The 18,885-nt window shown below is 35.2% G+C and overlaps 1 long non-coding RNA gene across 1 annotated transcript in view; it reads right to left on the bottom strand.

The window, feature by feature from the left end:
- Positions 1–573: 573 nt before the first annotated feature.
- LOC119238315 (uncharacterized) overlaps positions 574–18,885 on the bottom strand; it is a 140,531-nt gene continuing 122,219 nt past the window's right edge. The window contains exon 4 of the long non-coding RNA XR_005123539.2: positions 574–825. This is a non-coding gene — a long non-coding RNA (uncharacterized LOC119238315). The remainder of the gene's footprint in view (positions 826–18,885) is intronic.

Raw genomic sequence — 18,885 nt, 5'->3', positions numbered from 1 at the left:
AGACAACTTTTCTTTCCCATTTAACGTCCTCATTCAGCTATAGTTCATTCTTCTGTTCATGTTATCGCCTAAATTAATTGAACAGATTTCTTTTTTTTTTTGAGAGGCGGGGGTAAACAATAAGCCAAATATAAGCCCTGATGCCATTTTGCATTTAGTGGCATCTTGTATGCAGCTGTGAACAGTCCCCATGCCAAATAATCTGTCAAGTTATCATTTGAGAATTGGTTTATTAGTCAGTATATATTTAGTAACATAAATCTTGAAATTAGCAGCAAATAACATGGAGCCTTTTGGAAGCATTTAACTCAGAATAACAGCATTCCATTTTACAAACACTGATTTTGGAAAAAAAGAAATACAATTGCATAAATGTCCCTTCAAATGACAAAAGTGGGTAGAGAATGCAGGTTATGCTTTATATAAATGTCTTAACTCAAAAAAAATCACAGGAGAAATTAAAAGAATTTATGTGTTCAAACTTTCATATATTTAATAAAATCACAACATTCACTAACCCTCTTGGAATTGTTACAGGCCAGGGAGAGGGGCAGCCCAGACCCCACAAACCTGCCTGCTCTAAATGGGTTCTGCCATCAGCAACATCAATACAAAACAAATGAGACTGTAATGGGAAGGAACTTTAATACAATTAGGAAACAATACAGAAAAGGCAAAAAATATAGTTCATCCAGGTCTTCTGGCTCTCCATCCTGCTTCCTTCCTTCCTCAGTCTCCTCTGCAGCTTCTTCTCTCCCTGCTCAGCTAAACCCTCCCTTGGGTGGTGCTGGAAATCTGGAACCTCCCCATTTCCTGGGGACCACCCTGTTACAGAATGAGTAAATTAATCTTATGGAACCTAAAAACAACACCAAACATTTTTGATCTAGTATTCATCAAGGAGTGAGGTGTAAAAATCAACATAAGTAAGATGGACTAGTTACTAAATAGTAATGGTAATAATAATGATGATGATGATGATGATGATGATAAATGTTTGGGGAAAGAAGAATACTTGTAATACTAGCAATTTGTTTGAAAGGCCACAACATGTTAGATTTATTTTTAGAAGGCAGGCATGGGTCTACAGTAAAGGTCATTGTATTCAATGATGCTCAATGAAAACAGCCTTGTTAAAATGGGCCAGATAAAGTTAGCTATTAGAACATTAGAATTTATTATTGGTATATTTCATTACATTGTAGTCAGGAGACAGATTGGGGTGAGGTCACAGGCACAGGGGTGAAAGAATTCTCCAGAGACAGGAGGGAAACAGAAAAGGCAAATTTATTGAAATACACTGATAAGAGAAGCAGCACGCCAGACAGGAGAGGTCTGCACATGAAGAAGGATTTAGGGTTCTCTTTCACAACCAGTTCTGGGGGGGCTGCTTTCCATATCTGAGGAGTCTATCCCTGCATGTTGTCATCTGCTGGGACTTCAGGTTTCAGTTGACCTTACTCACCACATGTGTCCTACTAGGTTCTGTTTGCCCTGCTTCTGTATTTCCTGGAATTCTTCATAGCCCCCTAATTGTCTTGTGGACCCAAGGCCAGGTTTCCATGGAAACCCTATCTTTTCCCCCTCTTTCTCTGTTTTGTGTCTCCCAGCACTGTTCAGGTTAGCAATGAGCAGAGACTAAGTTTTAATTTTTTTTTTTAAATGAGACTTTGACGTATGTATTACATATTCCATTGGCTTTTAAATAATTTCAAAAACATTTTAAACACATTTTACAATACATTCAAACCATCTGAAACTGGTTCCTCTTCACTGAGTGCATGTGAATGTCTTGATTTACTAAAAACAAATATATAACAAAATTACTCTAAATACTTTGGTTTTAAGAATTTTAAGTAGGCTTGTAATTAAGCCACACCAAAGATCTCAAAGGTGGGGGTTGGTTTCCAGAAATTACATATATTCTTTTGAGATTCTAGGAAAAAATTTAGGAGAAACCTTAGATTATCTCAGCAAGCAGCAGCACAAAAAAAAAAAAAAAAAAAAAACATGATTCTCAGTGGATTAAAAAAGCCACTTTGAACTTTTTCTCTCATTCATTCGTTCACTCGATTGTCTACAATCACCTTTTTCTATTCCAACTTCCAAAGCTTTCATGAGTTTCTCAGTGTCAGTAGGAGGGCGTTCTGGGAAATGTAGTTCCCAGATTCCATTCTGAAGTTGAGCAGAAGTCTTCAATTTACAAGATGATGCTGACAACTGCCAAGGACAACCCAACTCACTCACCGAATACATGAATTAATCATGTATACGTACACATTTATTTATGTATATAATAAGTTACAGATTAATACACATCTACAATTTTAATCCATTACTCAAAAATCTGAAAACAATTAGAAGATTTTTGTTTAACTTTTTAACTGATTTGTTGGCAAACAAATCTCACGTGACCTTAACTCATGGTGAAAAGCTTTTTCTGCATAGAGATGAGGCAACTTGTATTCCTTATGTCTGACAATGATAATTGAATATGCTTATTTTTGTTGAAGAAGTTTAAAAGTATTTGGTTCTAGAGTTCTATACTGTAACACACTAACTAAATCAGGAAAATTCTATATTCTGGAACACATGAGATCTAATTTCCAGAGAGAAATTGCTGACTGCATGTCACTGATTTTCCTCTCTGTTAGGTTTTGCTCTGCTAAAATGATACTTTATAAAAATAATTTATTTAATCATTGTCACATATAATGGCATATTCCCTTTTGGTATCCTAAAGTATATATAACTTGTCTCTTTTGCATTAAATATAGAGTGTACTTAAATTGCACCTATATCATTACCTAACTAAAACTGTGTGAAATAAAATACTGAATTGCTGTTTAACTGAACTTTGCCTTATGAAATAATTAAATTTGTTATGTAACCATCATACATATAGTTAGTTAATAATCTTGACTTTCATGGATATTATTATTATTTAGGATAATTACAATTCCATGAATGTAACCCTAAAGAGTTTTTCCTAAGAATTAAGGAATATATTTCATTGATAGCACTTACAGCTGCTAATGTGTGGTCCATTTTCTTCTTAATGCACACAGTTTAATTGCTAAAAAACTAGCATTTCCTTTAATGTTCCTTTAATAACCTTTAATGTTCACTGTACAAATAGGATTCAGATGTGATACACAGGATTTAGATGAGAATTTGATTGCCTTATTTGAAGAGTCAAAATCTCAGATTTTGACCATATTTATAGCAATTTAATATGGAATACATGTTTTGTTCTTTTTTAAAAATGGTCTTTATTATTATGCTTTGGCATTAATTATTGACTTACATATGTAAGTGTAGTTGATGGATGTCTATCACTCTACTTATTATAGCCATACTTTTATTTATTTTTTTAAAAGATTTATTTATTTATTTATACAAGCATTGGGTAGTCAGAAGCGCAGGAGGGTGAGAGAATTCACCAGAGCCAGAGCAGGGAACAGAAGAGGCAGAAGGACCGAAGTACACTGCTGAGGGGAGCAGCGGGAGGCAGGAGAGGTCTGCACGCCATGTGGGACCCTCGCCCAGCGGCTGGTGATCGAACCGGCGCTGCAGAGGCTGCGGGCAGCTTCGCAACCCAGAGCTCAACCGCTGTGCCACCGGAGAGGCCGTAGCCATACTTTTAAATAATAAGACCAAAAATAAGCAGCCAATGCTGCTTATTTACTGAAGAGGGTAGAACAGTCATACAGATAATTCGAACTTAACAATGGACACTGTGTAAGTACTACATTTTATAAAAATTCTTAGATTTGGGAGTTCTTTGTTACAGCAGTGTATTCTATCTTAATCCTATCAATATCCTATAAAGTTGCAACTGACAATAGAATAACCAAGATGGATAAATGTACAGATTGCTACTACTAGAAAAATGATACAGTATTACCAACTTCAGAAATGCCCGAACAACTAAATGTTTATTAATGCCACATTTGCCATAAGGGTTGTGGACATAAGGGTTAGAGTAAATCTGGTATTTGTTGTTTTTATACTCATTTTGAATAAGAATGCTACTTTATATAATTCCTATAGGTGATCATGACATTAATTAAAATGAACTTTACAGCTTTACAAATACAGTAATAATAATGAGGGTTTGAATTTGTACATATTTTTAAACATAACTGTTTTTTAAACATTTACAATTAATAACTTTTTTAATTGTATAATCAAACAGAATAATTGAGACTCCATTATTTCTCATTTACATGAGCTCAACCCGATGTGCCACAGGGGAGGCCCTAGTATGATTTCTGTACCTAGCATAGAGACAAAATTTAATGCCTTACCAGTTGATTGTCAACTCATAGAGTATCACAATATTCGATTTTCTTTACTATTGGTAACATATCAAGCATTTGAAAGAACTTAATGTAACTTCTTCTAGTCTTTTCTCAATCAGTCCAGATACACTGAAATAACTGTTCAAGAGTATAATCTCTGGTTTCAGAGGGAATAGAGTTCAAGCCCTCACTTTATCGTTTACTACCTGGGAAACTTACTGGTCTGGATAAGTTAACTGGTCTAACTTACTGGACTGCTTTGAAATAAAAATAAGGGACCAGAAAAAAAACTAATTATAATAAAGTAAAAATCAAAACCAACAGGCAACTATAAATCAGAGACACACTGGGGGGCTGGAGGGAAAGGAATAGATCAAAACAAGGGTGGTGGGAATTTTATGGGGACTATAACCAAGATGAAACTGCACACATTGTACAAAAATGAAAAATGATGTAAAAAATGTATAAAATAAAAAAGAAATAAAAATAAACAGTTATGTACATTAAAAATTAAACTGACACAAAGTAAGATCCAGGGTATTATTTATTATTTATTAAGTACAGTAGGTACTTAATAAATATTAAAATTATTTTCAAAATTCCTTTGTAAATTTCCTACATCAGATGATCTTTAGATATTTTCATCAAACCCTTTGTGACCTATAAGTTGAACTGTAGTCATTTGGTTTAAACTCTAGGGAAGGAATTTGCCTAGAGTTCCAAATTATTAGGAATTTAGCTTCACTCCAAGTTAAATCAAAATCAAGCTTAGAGACTGAGCATGTAAAAGAAGGAGAGACAATCTCATACTAATTTAGCAAATTTCTCCATCAAATTATACTTCCTAAAATACTTTGCATAGATTTGTGTGCTGAATATTGCATATAGTTAAAGAGAAGTTTCATCCTTTAGATGGTTATAACTTAACATATAGCATGTTTATAAAATAAGATGCAGAGTGATTTCAGTGCTTATAACTTGATTCTGACAAAGTTGGCACATAGAGCAAAGTGTCAGGATGGCCTTTCACTAGAGGATGTTGGACAATTTGGCATACATAAAGAAAAGTTATGGGCCTCCCCGGTGGCGCAGCGGTTGAGCGCTGGGTTGCGAAGCTGCCCGCAGCCTCTGCAGCACTGGTTCGATCCCCGGCTGCTCCCCGGCCACAAGAGGAGGGTCCCGCATGGTGCGCAGACCTCTCCTGCAGCCCGCTGCTCCCCTCAGCAGTGTACTTCGGTCCTTCTGCCTGCTCTGCTCCCCCGCTCTGGCTCTGGTGAATTCTCTCACCCTCCCGCGCTTCTGACTGTACCCAGTGCTTGTATAAATAAATAAATAAATCTTTAAAAAAAAAAAAAAAGAAAAAGAAAATGACTTGTAACTCTTTAAAAAAAAAAGAAAAAGAAAAGAAAAGTTAAAACGACCTTAACTTCACACCATGTGCCACATACAGAAGTCACAGGTCAGAATGAAAAATATTAATGACTTTACCTACACAAAGACTAGAAGAAATTATTTCAACAATAACAGAATTAAGTGACTGAAAAGCAGAGCCTCAGAATGGGAGAAAACACATGTGATGATAAGAACTGACTTAAGAAAACTCATCAGTAAGACAACAGTGTATTTAAAAATATTTGGCTGAAGGACTTGAATAAAACCTTTACCAACTTAAGGAATTGCATGGTCATATGACATGTTTCCAGCTCATTAATATCAAAAAAATTAAAATAGAATCTATCAGGGGTGGACCTTCCTGGTGGCGCAAGGGCTAAGCACAGCACTATGAGTCTGTCGAAGCCTCTGCAGCATGAGTTCCATCCCCAGCCAGCCAGGGAGCTAATCACATGGCGCAGCAGACCTCTCCTGCCTTGCCCTCTGCTCCTCTCCGCAGTGTATTTCGGTACATCTGTCTGAGGGTGAATCCGCTCACCCTCTGCACCTCTGGCCTGTACCCCAGTTAAAAAAAAAAAAAAAGAAAGAAAAGAATTTATCAAGTATATGACACATCTCTAAAATTGTAAAGATTAAAAAACTGATAATATCAGTGTTATGAATGGAATTGTGTTTCAAAACTTGTCTTATTAAGCCCTGACCCCCTAATGAGACTGAATATGTAGATCCGGCCTTTAGAAATTACTTATGACTTAAGGAGATCATAAGTATAGGTTCCTAATCCAATAGGATAGGTGTTCTTATAAGACAGAGGGAAAGTAAAAATAATAGATGTAAGAAGCAGCAACACTAGTAGTGCTTATGCACAGAAAAAAAGGCCAGGTTAGGATATTTGCCACCTGCCAGGCCAAGAGATGGGATTCAGGGACACCAGACCTACCAACACCATGATCTTGGACTCACAGCTGTAAGTTCCCAAGAAAATCAATTTACAGAAGCAACACATAATCTTGTGTTGTTTTTTGCAAGCAGGAACAATTGCTTCTCCCCCTCAGCCTCTCTGGCAATTTCTGGAGACACTTTTGATCACAGCTGGGGGTGGTGTTAAGAAGTGGTAATGACATTGGCCTCCACTGTGTAGAGGCCTGGGATATAGCTAACTAAGCATTTTATAATTCACAGTCTAGCCCAGCAGAAAAAAGGAATTATCCTTTAAAATATTCAAATCTGCCTCTGTGAGAAAACTAACCTAAGTAGAAAAGCTACCAAATTGCATCTACCCACACTGCAGGAGACATGCAGAAGGATGCCGAATGTTTATCACAGTCAAAATTTGGAAACAGTACAAATGTCCAATGACAGTAGAATAAGTAAATAAATTGTGGCTTATTCATACTATAGCACACTATATAAAAAGAAAAATGAGCCACCCACAGCTACATACAACTCATGATTTTACTTCACAAACATAAGGATGATCAGAAGAACAGGCAGAAAACAATGCATGCTATTAGTGTTCAGTCATGTATATTTTTGTGGTAAAAATAGTAAGAAAAAATAAGGGTGGGAAGGAAGAGGCATTGAACTTAATAGAGGGGAGGGATTAGGAAGTTCAAAGACATGCAAGGCTTCCAGGAGCCAACACTATCCTGGTCTTCTCAAGGGGGCAACTATTCAAGTGTTTTTTTTGTTTTTGTTTTTTTTTTTAAGATTTATTTATTTTTATACAAGAACTGGGTTACAGGCCAGATGCGCGGGAGGATGAGAGGTTTCACCGGAGACAGAGCAGGGAAAAGAACAGGCAGACTGAGGAGATACACTGCTGAGGGGAGCAGAGGGTGAGACAAGAGAGGTCTGCTTCACCATGTGGGATTCTCACTGGCCGACTGGGATCAAACCTACGCTGCAGAGGCTGCGGACAGCTTCACAGTGTGTGCTCAACCACCTGCGCCACCAGGAAGGCCCTCAAGTATTTTGTTTTAAAAGATTCATTAAATGGGCCCCTCCGGTGGTGCAAGGGGTTAAGACGAAACCTACAAAGCTGTCCACAGCCTTTGTAGTACAAGTTCGATCCCCAGCCAGGGAGCTACCCACATGGCCCAGCAGATCTCTCCTGCCTCACCTGCTGCTCCCCTCAGCAGTGTTTTTCAGTCAATCTGCCTGTTCTGTTCCCTGCTCTGTCTCTAGTGAATCCTCTCACCCCCCACACATCTGGCCTGTACCCCAGCTCTTGTATGCATAAATAAATAAATCTTTTTAAACAAAGGTTCATTAAAGTCTGCATTTATTTTTATGCACATTTCTAAATGTATTATAATACATTTCTATATGTATTATTTCTATATGTAGTCTCAATTTTGGAAAATACCTTAAATATATGCAGGCATACAAACCCACAGACACTGTCAAGATTTCAGTTCAGTCTCCACTTTTGTGATGTCTCATTTACTCATTTCTCTCCTGTGGCAAAAATGTCAATAATAAGTATCACAAAATAGTTATTATCTTTGTTAAAAACTTTCCTTTGTCCATATTTAATTACATATATAATAAATTTTGCTGTAAAAATCATGTGAGTCTAAGAATTTTGGTTTGGAAAGAGATACAACTGACTTTCTCTTAAATGAGGTAGCGTGATCATGTTTTGGCACCGAGATTTTTTTTTTTCCCCTATAAGTTATGAGGAAACAATTAAATGCCAAACTGTTGTGGTATGGGATTTTAGTGTAGGCAAAGTTCAGATATGGGTAAGAACAGAAAGCTTGAAAATTTTCAGTTAAAAAATGATTTAAATGATGCTTTGGATGAGATGGGTGGGTGAGATGTGGTAACCTCGTTGTGAATTTTATACTTAGGCAATCACAACTTCTACACTCAATGTTTAATCATCATCACTCATATTTACATGAAGACTGATTGGAAGAATATTGCTTTTTAGAGTTTTGCATCACGGTAATTTCTGCTTAAATTCATTTCACTAGTTTGCAACCTGAATGGCTAATAATTTATGCCATCTCAAAGAATTTGCTGTGTGGAGGATGTGCCTGAAGCTGCAAGGACTTATGGGCAACATCAGTACTGGCCACTTTGTACAAACCCAGCCATGCACTCTCTCATCACATGTAATTTGGAGAATTTATCAAATTCCATTTAGGCACATCCAAACTCATATTTATCAAAGTATTCCAGACTAGCAGTACTACAGTCAACAGGTTGCCTTATTTAATGAATGTTATCAATTTTTTGTTTTGTCTTGTCTTTACAATCCATTGGCACATAGTAATAAACTGCCTCAGATATGTTTTGTCTTACAAGACTCATGGAATGCATGCTTCAAACAAGCCACAATGCTTCTCCAAAACACCATATTCACAAGCATTTGAAAGGGGTGAAGAAAATGTCTTTTTGATCATGAGTCAGGACTTGGTTATAATATAATGAGCTCTAAAAACACAAAATTCTGTTTTTTCAGGGCTTAGAACAGTACCTGATACATCTAAGTATTCAATAAACATTTTTGATGAGTGAATTTGTGAAAGACAATGAGTTAATAAGTTTGAGTTTATCTAACACTATCTTCATTTTATACTGTCTAAAACATACTTAATTCCCACTGTGCCATGAAAGTTCAGATTCAAAGATTTTTTTTGAACCATGCAAATGTGTTGTTCTTCATTGAAATTTTCCCCTTGATTCAATTTTTATTTATGATTTTTTGCATATCTAATCTTACTATAATTATTGCATTTGAAACTACTGGAATATTACTGGTAGATCTGATAAATATATGCAAACCAAGAAGACACCAACTCCAGTGCTCAACATTCTAGTACAGCAGGAACTCTTCTCCTCTATTTATTAATGTATCTTCTGATTAACTGACTTCAGTACGTCCATTTTGGCTTATGCTGTGCGGAACTTAATTTTTCTACCATATTCCTTTTACTCAAATTCTCATAAAATGTCCTTTGTGTAAGTCTACTTTCTGAAATTACTTAGGCAAACTTAAGATGTACCCTTAATGTATTATTAGCCTTAAATGTATATATATGTGTGTATATAAAATTATATAAAATTAAAAATATATATGTAAAATTTTATATTTAACCCAAGCAGAACAAAAGTGTATATATGATTAACATAACTGCATTTGGTGTATATAGGGGTTATTCAGATCATCCAGAATGTACTTACATTACATTCTTACATTTCTGTTAATTTTTGGTATAAATTTGTACAAAAATGAAAATATAAAACATTGTCAGGTTCTTGAGGTTGCAATTTATAAACTTAGGTTGCCCATAGACCATTTCTCATTCAAAAGTACTATATACTTTTGAATAATGTGATATAATGTGATATAATGTTATAGTTTTGCACAGTTTTCTTGCTTGTTATATACAATATGAGTTCACATGGGACTAACTCTGAGTTTATTACTCATGAATATAGCACTCAAGAAACACACTGCAAAACTTTGTGAATTCATCATCATCTTCATCTTCAGAAAAGCAATAGTGGTTGAGATCCCGAATTAGTTGCCATAGGTAACTCAGATTATATGTCATTTGAATTTTCTATCCTATCTCTTCCTTCTCTAGCTCAGTGCATTAAATCTCTAGCAATTCTTTCTACTAGAAAAACAAAAACAAACACAAAAGTAAATGAGAGCTAATTTCTAAATCAGTGCTGATACTGGCACTTTTTTTATTTTTTGAATAAGTATGTGATTTTACAGATTCAAAGATCATTACAATGCATTTCCTAAAATAAGACAATAGCTTGTGCGAGCACACACACGCACACACACTTGACTTTGCCATCAGTAACAACATAGGATGATAACAGTAGAACAATGTGTTCTAAGTAGTCATTGAGTCATTAAAAAAAGAAAAAGAACCTCAGAGTGTCATACAGAGTAGACAAATGTACCCATTCATAAGCACAGAAGCAGAATCTTATATAAAAATAAACACAATCATAACCATTATTCCAGATTCAAGTTAATATGCCATCTGTATGCACAAAATGTGCTGCTTTTGCATTATCACTTTTTCATCCAGACCTTAATCAAATTGTTTAGCATGGAGACTTGCATCTCAAAAGATTAATATAAAACCACCATAAAAACTTATTTCAATTTTTAAGGGAGGGTAGATTGACTTTTTTTTTAATGGGTTACGTGGATAGTTGAGAAATAAATACTTCCATTCAATGAATGTGATCCCTTACTGATCCCTTACCTTATTGTTATATTTTCGTTAAAAAATGTATCTAATTCATTGTTATAGAATAACAACCTGAATAAATTCTTTTTTTTAAACATTTATTTTATTTATTTATACAAGAACCGGGGTGCAGGCCAGATGCATGGGAGGGTGAGAGTATTCACCAAAGACAGAGTGGGGACAGAACAGGCAGACTGATGAAATACACTGCTGAGGGGTCAGCAGGCAAGACAGGAGAGGTCTGCCCTACCATGTGGGATCTTAGTCTGCTGGCTGGGATCGAACAGGTGCTGCAAAGGCTGTGGACAGCTTCACAGCCTGGTGCTCAACTGCCTGCACCACTAGGGGAGGCCCCAGTCTGAATAAATTCTGCATCCACCTCTGAAGTTTTCCTTTCATTAAAAATAAAAAAGGAATATAAAGATGTTTTTGCTGGGTGAACTGATATATTGGCAAATTTTCACTGTATAACTTTATTCCAGTGGGAACTGAGTAAATTTAATTTAAATTATCAATAATGAAAGCACATACTCTTGCTTTTGTATAAATTGACGAACACTTAAAACTGTGATGATATTGAGTTCTTTCAAAAATGCAGGGCATCATAAATTTAAACATTGTCCCCAAAAAAGTAAATTTGTAGAATGTTTTTAAAAACAACTTGGTCATAACTAGTAAATTGCAAGATAGACATACCATAATGTTTGGAAATTTTACCCACTGCCATATACATTTAAAAGATTCTAGAAGATTCTAGTTAATACACATGATTGCAAAAGTTAGAAATTGTAATGAATCTGAAAGGCCACATACATAAGAATTACATCTCTATGTATAATAAAAAATACTATACAGAAGTACAAGTGAATGAACTGGAGGTACATTTAACAACTTGTGAAAATATCATAAATATAATATTAAATGAAAAGTATTCTTTTTGAGGCAAACATAACTATTCTCTGAAATTATAATGGTGTGCATGTGAAAGAAAATCACTGTTCATGCCAGTTAGGGAGTGTTATCACACATCAGTAAGGCATACTTGAGATTTGACTTGTCTTTGTATCAATTCACTTTCTAGACTTAAAGGTATTCAATGATTATTCATTATGTCAATTATATGTTTGAAATAATTCATGAAAAAATTCTGCTCACATATACCTGTAGAAAAAAACTGAATATCTCCTACTTTGCTGTAGCTTATGATTAATTGAAGAAATTCCAGATGAGAAGCACTTTGACTGGTCATTTAAATAAATTCCAGTAATCTGTTCCCAGTCAATATATTTGGCCATCTTAAGTGTTAACATAAATTGAATGGACTATTTTATAAGGCTCCCCAACACTTCACTATCTGCATGTGTTCAGGGTCTAACCCAACAAGATCATATAAAAAATCCTCTGTGTGCTGTCATGGCTATGGCCCTTTGGCAGATCCAAATTCAGCAGTTTAACAGTTGGGTGTGGTTATCTTTTTAGCTTGTCTTCACAGAACTAATAAATCATGAAGCTCAACTATGACTCACATAGCCCACATGAACAGATGTAATTGACCTTAAACTAACCTCCTGGCTCAAGAGACTACTGATCCAGAACCAAAAAGGTAAAACACCTGCCTGTATACTCTCAAAAGCAAGGAGACAATCCACCAGGAAGATCATGTTTCTCTACCCATAGGAGCCAATTTGTAACTTTCCAATGAGCCTCAGTTAAATCTACACCCCTTTGCCCTTGACCTGTTCCTTAGCCAATAAAAATTAATTCCTTTGTTCTCTATCCTGATCCACCAAAGTCAAGTTAAACCCCTTCCCTTTGCTAGACAAGGAGAAAGATTTTAACCTGGCTTCTGCTTGCTTGCCAGTCAACTCACAATAAACCCTTTTCTTCTCTCACACACCACTGTCATAATATTGACATTTATGGACAATGGTGAGCAAATGACTCCCTTGAATCTATGTCATGTCTCCATCACTTTTCTTTGTCTACTTTTCTACTCCTCTCTATCGTAGGTGAGTCTAGGTCAACTCTCTTTCCACCAATGATCATTTAACTAGCCCAAATTACTTATAATATATTCAGTGTCCCAGGACTAAGGGTAAAATATTTTCTTGCTGTCTTTCTCCTTTCTTATTAATCAGAGACATTCTGCAGAGGGGAGGGAGGGAGAGAGATCAAAACAAAGGAGGGAAGAGCACAAGGGACTATGGTGATATGGTGCACAGGTGAATTGGTGGTGGGAATTCTATGGGAACTACACCTGAGAAAAGATCACATCTCCCTCTAATCATCACATTGATAGATTTTTTTTTTTTGTGATTCCACAGCATAATCAACTCTTAGCATTGCCCTTTCACACTGTATTTAAATAAGTCCTTTAAGTAAGATTGTTATAATCTTCATTTCTGCCAGGCACAGTTGAAATTTTAAAGAGTATATTTAGAAAATATTCGTACTGAGTGAAGATGTGATATCAACATTCATGGTAGAGATACAACTGTTCACTGTTTCACTTTTCACTGTATTCTGCTCAGTGAACAAATAAAATGCAGGTAGTCTAGAAAGATGGCAAGTTTAGCATCTCTCCTACCATATTTAGAGAATCACCTTGGTATTCTTGACTGTTACTGCAAGACACACTAGTTACAAGAACAAAACTGATGAACAACCTAATTAGTCAGCTATCAAGGGAGTTATAGGAATGAATTTACTACAAACTTGAGAGTGAAATAGAACACTTAAAAAAAGATACAAAACTTTATTTCTACAATTAATTTATTATAGGACAGTTGTCACTTTTTAAGTATTTTTTATTGACAAAATGGGACCAGAAATAGCAAACATGAAACCGTCTTTTACCTGAATTAGTATATTAACAATTACAGTGTTTAACATGTTAAATTGTGAGAACTAATGATTAATATTGGTTGTATTGTGTTCATGCAATTATATGAATTTCCAACAATTGCAATAACTATTTTTGGTGTTACCTTCTGAGTATTTCAGAAGCAAAAAATATATTCCAGGCAGAATTCCAAATATCATATTTTTTTTTAAGTTTGTAATGAAAACCCTAGAAATGAGGTCTATGATGTCATCTCATTTTATCTATGAGGAAATTTAATTATTTGGCCCAAACCATGCAACTGCGTAGATTTTAAAGTTAAGCTAGTGAGAACTGGATGCCCATGGTCTTGACCACTCTTCTATGTCTCTGCTTTTGTTAACAACATATTTTTTCCTTTGGGATAGGGAATCATGTATGAGCATTACACCAGGGGATAAAATACCTGCTCATTTTTCCCTTAGTTTCTCAGCTGATGGAAAATTAATTTAATAAAAGTCCCTATGTTATAATAAACAGTTAAAAATGAGAACATTGTGCTGATAGAATACAACACATTAATCATCTTCTTGAAAATATACACATTCTCTTTTGTCATCTACTAGCTGTTAATATCTATGGACATAGATCTAAGCTGAGTAAGGAACTATAACATTTTCAGCAAAATAAATGCAGGTGTCTGAGCTATCCAGCTACTTTTATTTATTTGACAGGAACACCTTTATCATTAATGCATGGTAAACCACCTTGGCAGCTTTAAAGCAATTTAACATAGCAAAGCTGTTTCCCCTCATAGATTTAGATAACATATTCATTTAAAATTTTGCAGTATGTGTAACTTTGAGTCTCATTATGGGGCAACTGCTATAGTTTCCAACTTAGGTCATTTTGCTTTAACAGCATAGAACAAGAGTCTCTTATTAAGAACCATGGCACTGAAAATTAATTGTATCCTCCTGCAATAAAAGCAAAAACTATTTATTTGCATTGTGTTGTTGTCTGGATTGAAGAGATGCCTATGACATATTAAAGGATTTTTATCTTTACACAAAGGCTACAGCTAGATGACTCAAAGCAAAAGTGCCTACCTACAGCATGAATTAACAAGAAACATGGTCACTGTTATGACCAATGACTTATTCACATTGAAGATAAGGCATGGCTAAATAAAAGGCACTTTGTGGAATACGCCAATGATGATGATTTAGGAAGAAATCTTGAGCTCATTGGGGTCTGCTTTGTCTTCTTTTGCTTGCAGTAACTGTGTATTTCGATTTTAATTAATTTCCCAATTATAACTTTTTATAATATTACTTTTTTAACATATTGAGATTTTGAATTCTCACTAGAATCAGAGATTAGTCTACAAAGGTCACTTTTAAATATATTTAAAGTTGGTATAATCTGAAAATTAAATTTGACCCCCCAAACCAAAAGTATTTTCTTACTTGCAGGTGAAGTTTCTTTATAATTTCATAATGGAAATTCAAATAATATTAGCAGATTTTTTTTTTTTTTGCTTTTGCTATTGTTAGTTTCTGCACTATTAAATTACCTGAGGGGTAAATACTCTGACATCTCCCATTTTACAAGTGAGGAGAGCAGAGCAGAGATGGAATAAGTAATTACAGAAAATTACACAGCTAGATAGTGGTGGGGCTGGCATTTAAATCCAGGTAACTTAATTACAAGTTTTATGCTTAATCACTGCACTATACTTTTTCCATTAAGTAATTCATAGTTCATGAATACAAAATATTTCCTTTTCTTGTTTCTTGTCTTCATGTTTCACAAAAGAGGAGGGTGAAGACTACCCTATAAAGTATTAATAAATCAGCTCCCAGAAATTCCTATAGTGGTTAATAAAGGAAGGAATGATATAGAAAGTAGCAGAGAGGGGAGAAAGGGAAAAGGCAGAGAAAGGATGAAAAAAAGATAAGAAAGGATGAAAGGATTGTGCAACTATCCAAGCAACCATGCCTCTCATTCTCAGATTGCCATTTTCTTTCTTTTTCTTTTTTTTTTTTTTTTTTAAGATTTATTTATTTGTTTATACAAGCACTGGGTACAGTCAGAAGCACGTGAGGGTGAGAGAATTCACCAGAGCCAGAGCGGGGAGCAGAGCAGGCAGAAGGACCGAAGTACACTGCTGAGGGGAGCAGCGGGCGGCAGGAGAGGTCTGCGCGCCATGTGGGACCCTCCTCCAGTGGCCGGGGAGCAGCCGGGGATCGAACGGGCGCAGCAGAGGCTGCGGGCAGCTTCGCAATCCAGCACTCAACCACTGCGCCACCGGGGAGGCCCAAGATTGCCATTTTCACTTCATAAATCTCTTTGTTCTAAATATATAAATTTAACAAAATGATAGAACTGTCTTTACCTAGAGCTTTTGCAATATTCATTGATGTATTTATGTAGTAAATGTTTATTATGCATCCATATAACCTAACAATATCTTCAAGTTCTAATAATAAACATGAAAAAATAAACATATAAAAACACAACAGAAGACCTGACCGGTTTGATAATATTTACATTAATGTGATATGTCTGGGTAACCACAAGTAGTTATTTGTTACTTTTGAAAAAGCCTAATCAGTATTCAGTGCTATCAGCATTGTAACATGTGGCTTAGGGAGTGCTCTACTTTCTACAGTAAAGGGAAAAGAGGAAATACCCAACTGAGAATGGAATGAACCAGAATCCAGAAACTGAAATGAGTCAATATTGTTCTAGACATCACTCCTTTTTTTATTACTATAAACATTTTTCTGAAGTATCTGAAAGATGTTATGGAAATTTAGAAATGTCAAATTCTTACATTGCATTAATGGACCAAGTAGTTCTAAAGAGTTTGGGCACATTTACAGAATATTTTTTGAACAGTTAGTGCCACATCCATATTCAGTTATTTATGCAACATAATTGATCTATTGAATCACAATGCATGAGTTAGATATTTATATTTCTTGCACTCATGTACTTTATTCATTTTTTGATGGTTTTTCAATGTGTAATCATTAAAAATGATGGTTATCTTTTATAGTTTTCATACCCATATGCAAGAATTTCTTACAGGCTACACAGTTTAGAAGGAAACCATAACATTGCTGTAATATATTTTGAAACTTAAAAATCTTTAGAGAATAATGTGACAAGCATACATATTCATTAACTCTGAATTAGGTATCATTCATAGTTGGCGCTATTTCTTCAGAGGTTTTCAAGTATATCACTAAACTGAAACAGACACTGCTAAAATCTGTAGTCACATTCCCCTGCCCTCTCTCCAGAAGCAACAACTATTATCAATCTATTATTAATATTATATGCTTCTCTTCTATCTGTTGCTTTATTTCTATTATATATTCAATAATCCATTAACAGTGTAAAATATGATATTTTGTGTTTTTTATTTTAAAATAAAACCAACATTCTTTTATATTGCATGAGTAATTCTGCAGGAGGAAATTATGAGGGACTTTCTCACATCACTGTATGTAATCACAAAACAATCTATAAACTAACATAATATACATTGAATTGAGAAAGAATACATTGTGTCCTGCAATGGATGATTTTATAGTGTTAATAATGAACTAGATCGTATGAATCAGTATAACAAAACCCTGAAAATATAATATTGACACTGTTCTTTTAGTGATGGGGTTAAACACAGTCAAGCAGCTGTAAACCAGAAGTAGCTTGTGGTGCTATGCATGGTTCCTGCGGATGTTTTAAATTAGGAAACAATGTTCACCACATGGGGTGTGAGGTCTTACCCCAGCACTTTCCTTGACTATGGTAAGTCTTTATTTGAGACTAAAAACGGATTTCTTTTTTTTTAATCTCTCTGTAAATAATTATTTAATGCTTGCTTACTATTGCTTAATCTAAGCCTTTGCTGAGCTCTGTCCAAAATATAAAATATTCTTTCTATGCTTACTTCCTGTAGTATTCCTATTTCATCTGTTATACCTAGTCAGGGAATTCCTTCAGAAGCAGGATTTTTCTTGCACTCCATGAGGATATGGCAATATATAACCCTGATTCCCAACTTCATGGAGCTTAACTATTTGCCACTGGTATGCATCTATGCATAGAGGCTTGTGAACTTTGGACTGACCTCTTCCTCATTCTTTAAGTTAATCTACACTAAACCCAAACATGACCCTGATAAGATTATGTGTCAGTGGCTGCAAGATGGCCTTATAATATTGATATATCCTGAACTCAGTGGTCACAGAGAAATTTCATATTTACCTTTTTCATGCTAATCTACAGATGTTAGCTTGAAGTTTTAAAATACAATATAGATTTTTTTTTCAATACTACTTTGCTAACTTCCATGAAGAGGGAAAGATTTACTTACAATTCAAGCCAAATGCATATCACCACAATATGAACTTATTGATGGGAAGGTAGGGTAGACCCACGTTACAATATAAACGTATTCAATTGGCGACTAAAGGTGGAACAGCAAACCTCTTAGCAAAGTTGAGAAGACTTGCAAAGAAGAGTGGGCAAGGCCCAGTAGGGAGATTTGCTGGTATCTGTTCTTCTGCAGAGGAGGGAACAAGCTTCTTAAAGCAAAAATCCCTGGGAAATTTTGCCAAATCTTGGAGAAGGCTCCAGGATTACAGGCCTGTAGTCCATCAATATCTCAAATTGCCTTAAATGCAGTATCTATGTTTATATCATTTGTCTTAGGCATATTATCAGGACCCAAATTAATTTTGACTGAGGCATGGCCTCCCTGCATTCAGGTCTTTAGTTTGTCCTTGCCTTTTGTATGTCCATCAGTGTCTTCATAAACAAGTGGTTGCTTTTCAATTGATAACTTAATTAGTTCTATTTCAATATCCTTCATCTTTTCATCAGTCAGGATCATCATAATATCAAAACATATGACAATTACTCAATTTCATTTGTATGATTGTCATCTGAGCAGGTAACATGCAATCATTACTTATTGCCACAATCATACTGCACTTAAGCATGAAATATTGGCAATAGATTTTCTACTATGAGCTGCAGGGTATAGGTTGGTGAAAAGCTTAGCTACCTGGGTCTTTGGAACCAGACTGGTATAGTAGTGCCTATGCAGGAGATGTTCCTTTAA

The sequence above is a fragment of the Talpa occidentalis genome, unplaced genomic scaffold (assembly GCF_014898055.3).
Source record: "Talpa occidentalis isolate TD23 unplaced genomic scaffold, MPIMG_talOcc4v2.1 talOcc4.11, whole genome shotgun sequence".
In the NCBI taxonomy this organism is placed as follows: Eukaryota; Metazoa; Chordata; class Mammalia; order Eulipotyphla; family Talpidae; genus Talpa; species Talpa occidentalis.
Note: the sequence above shows the minus strand (reverse complement) of the source record. Positions and strands in the feature narration are given on the sequence as shown.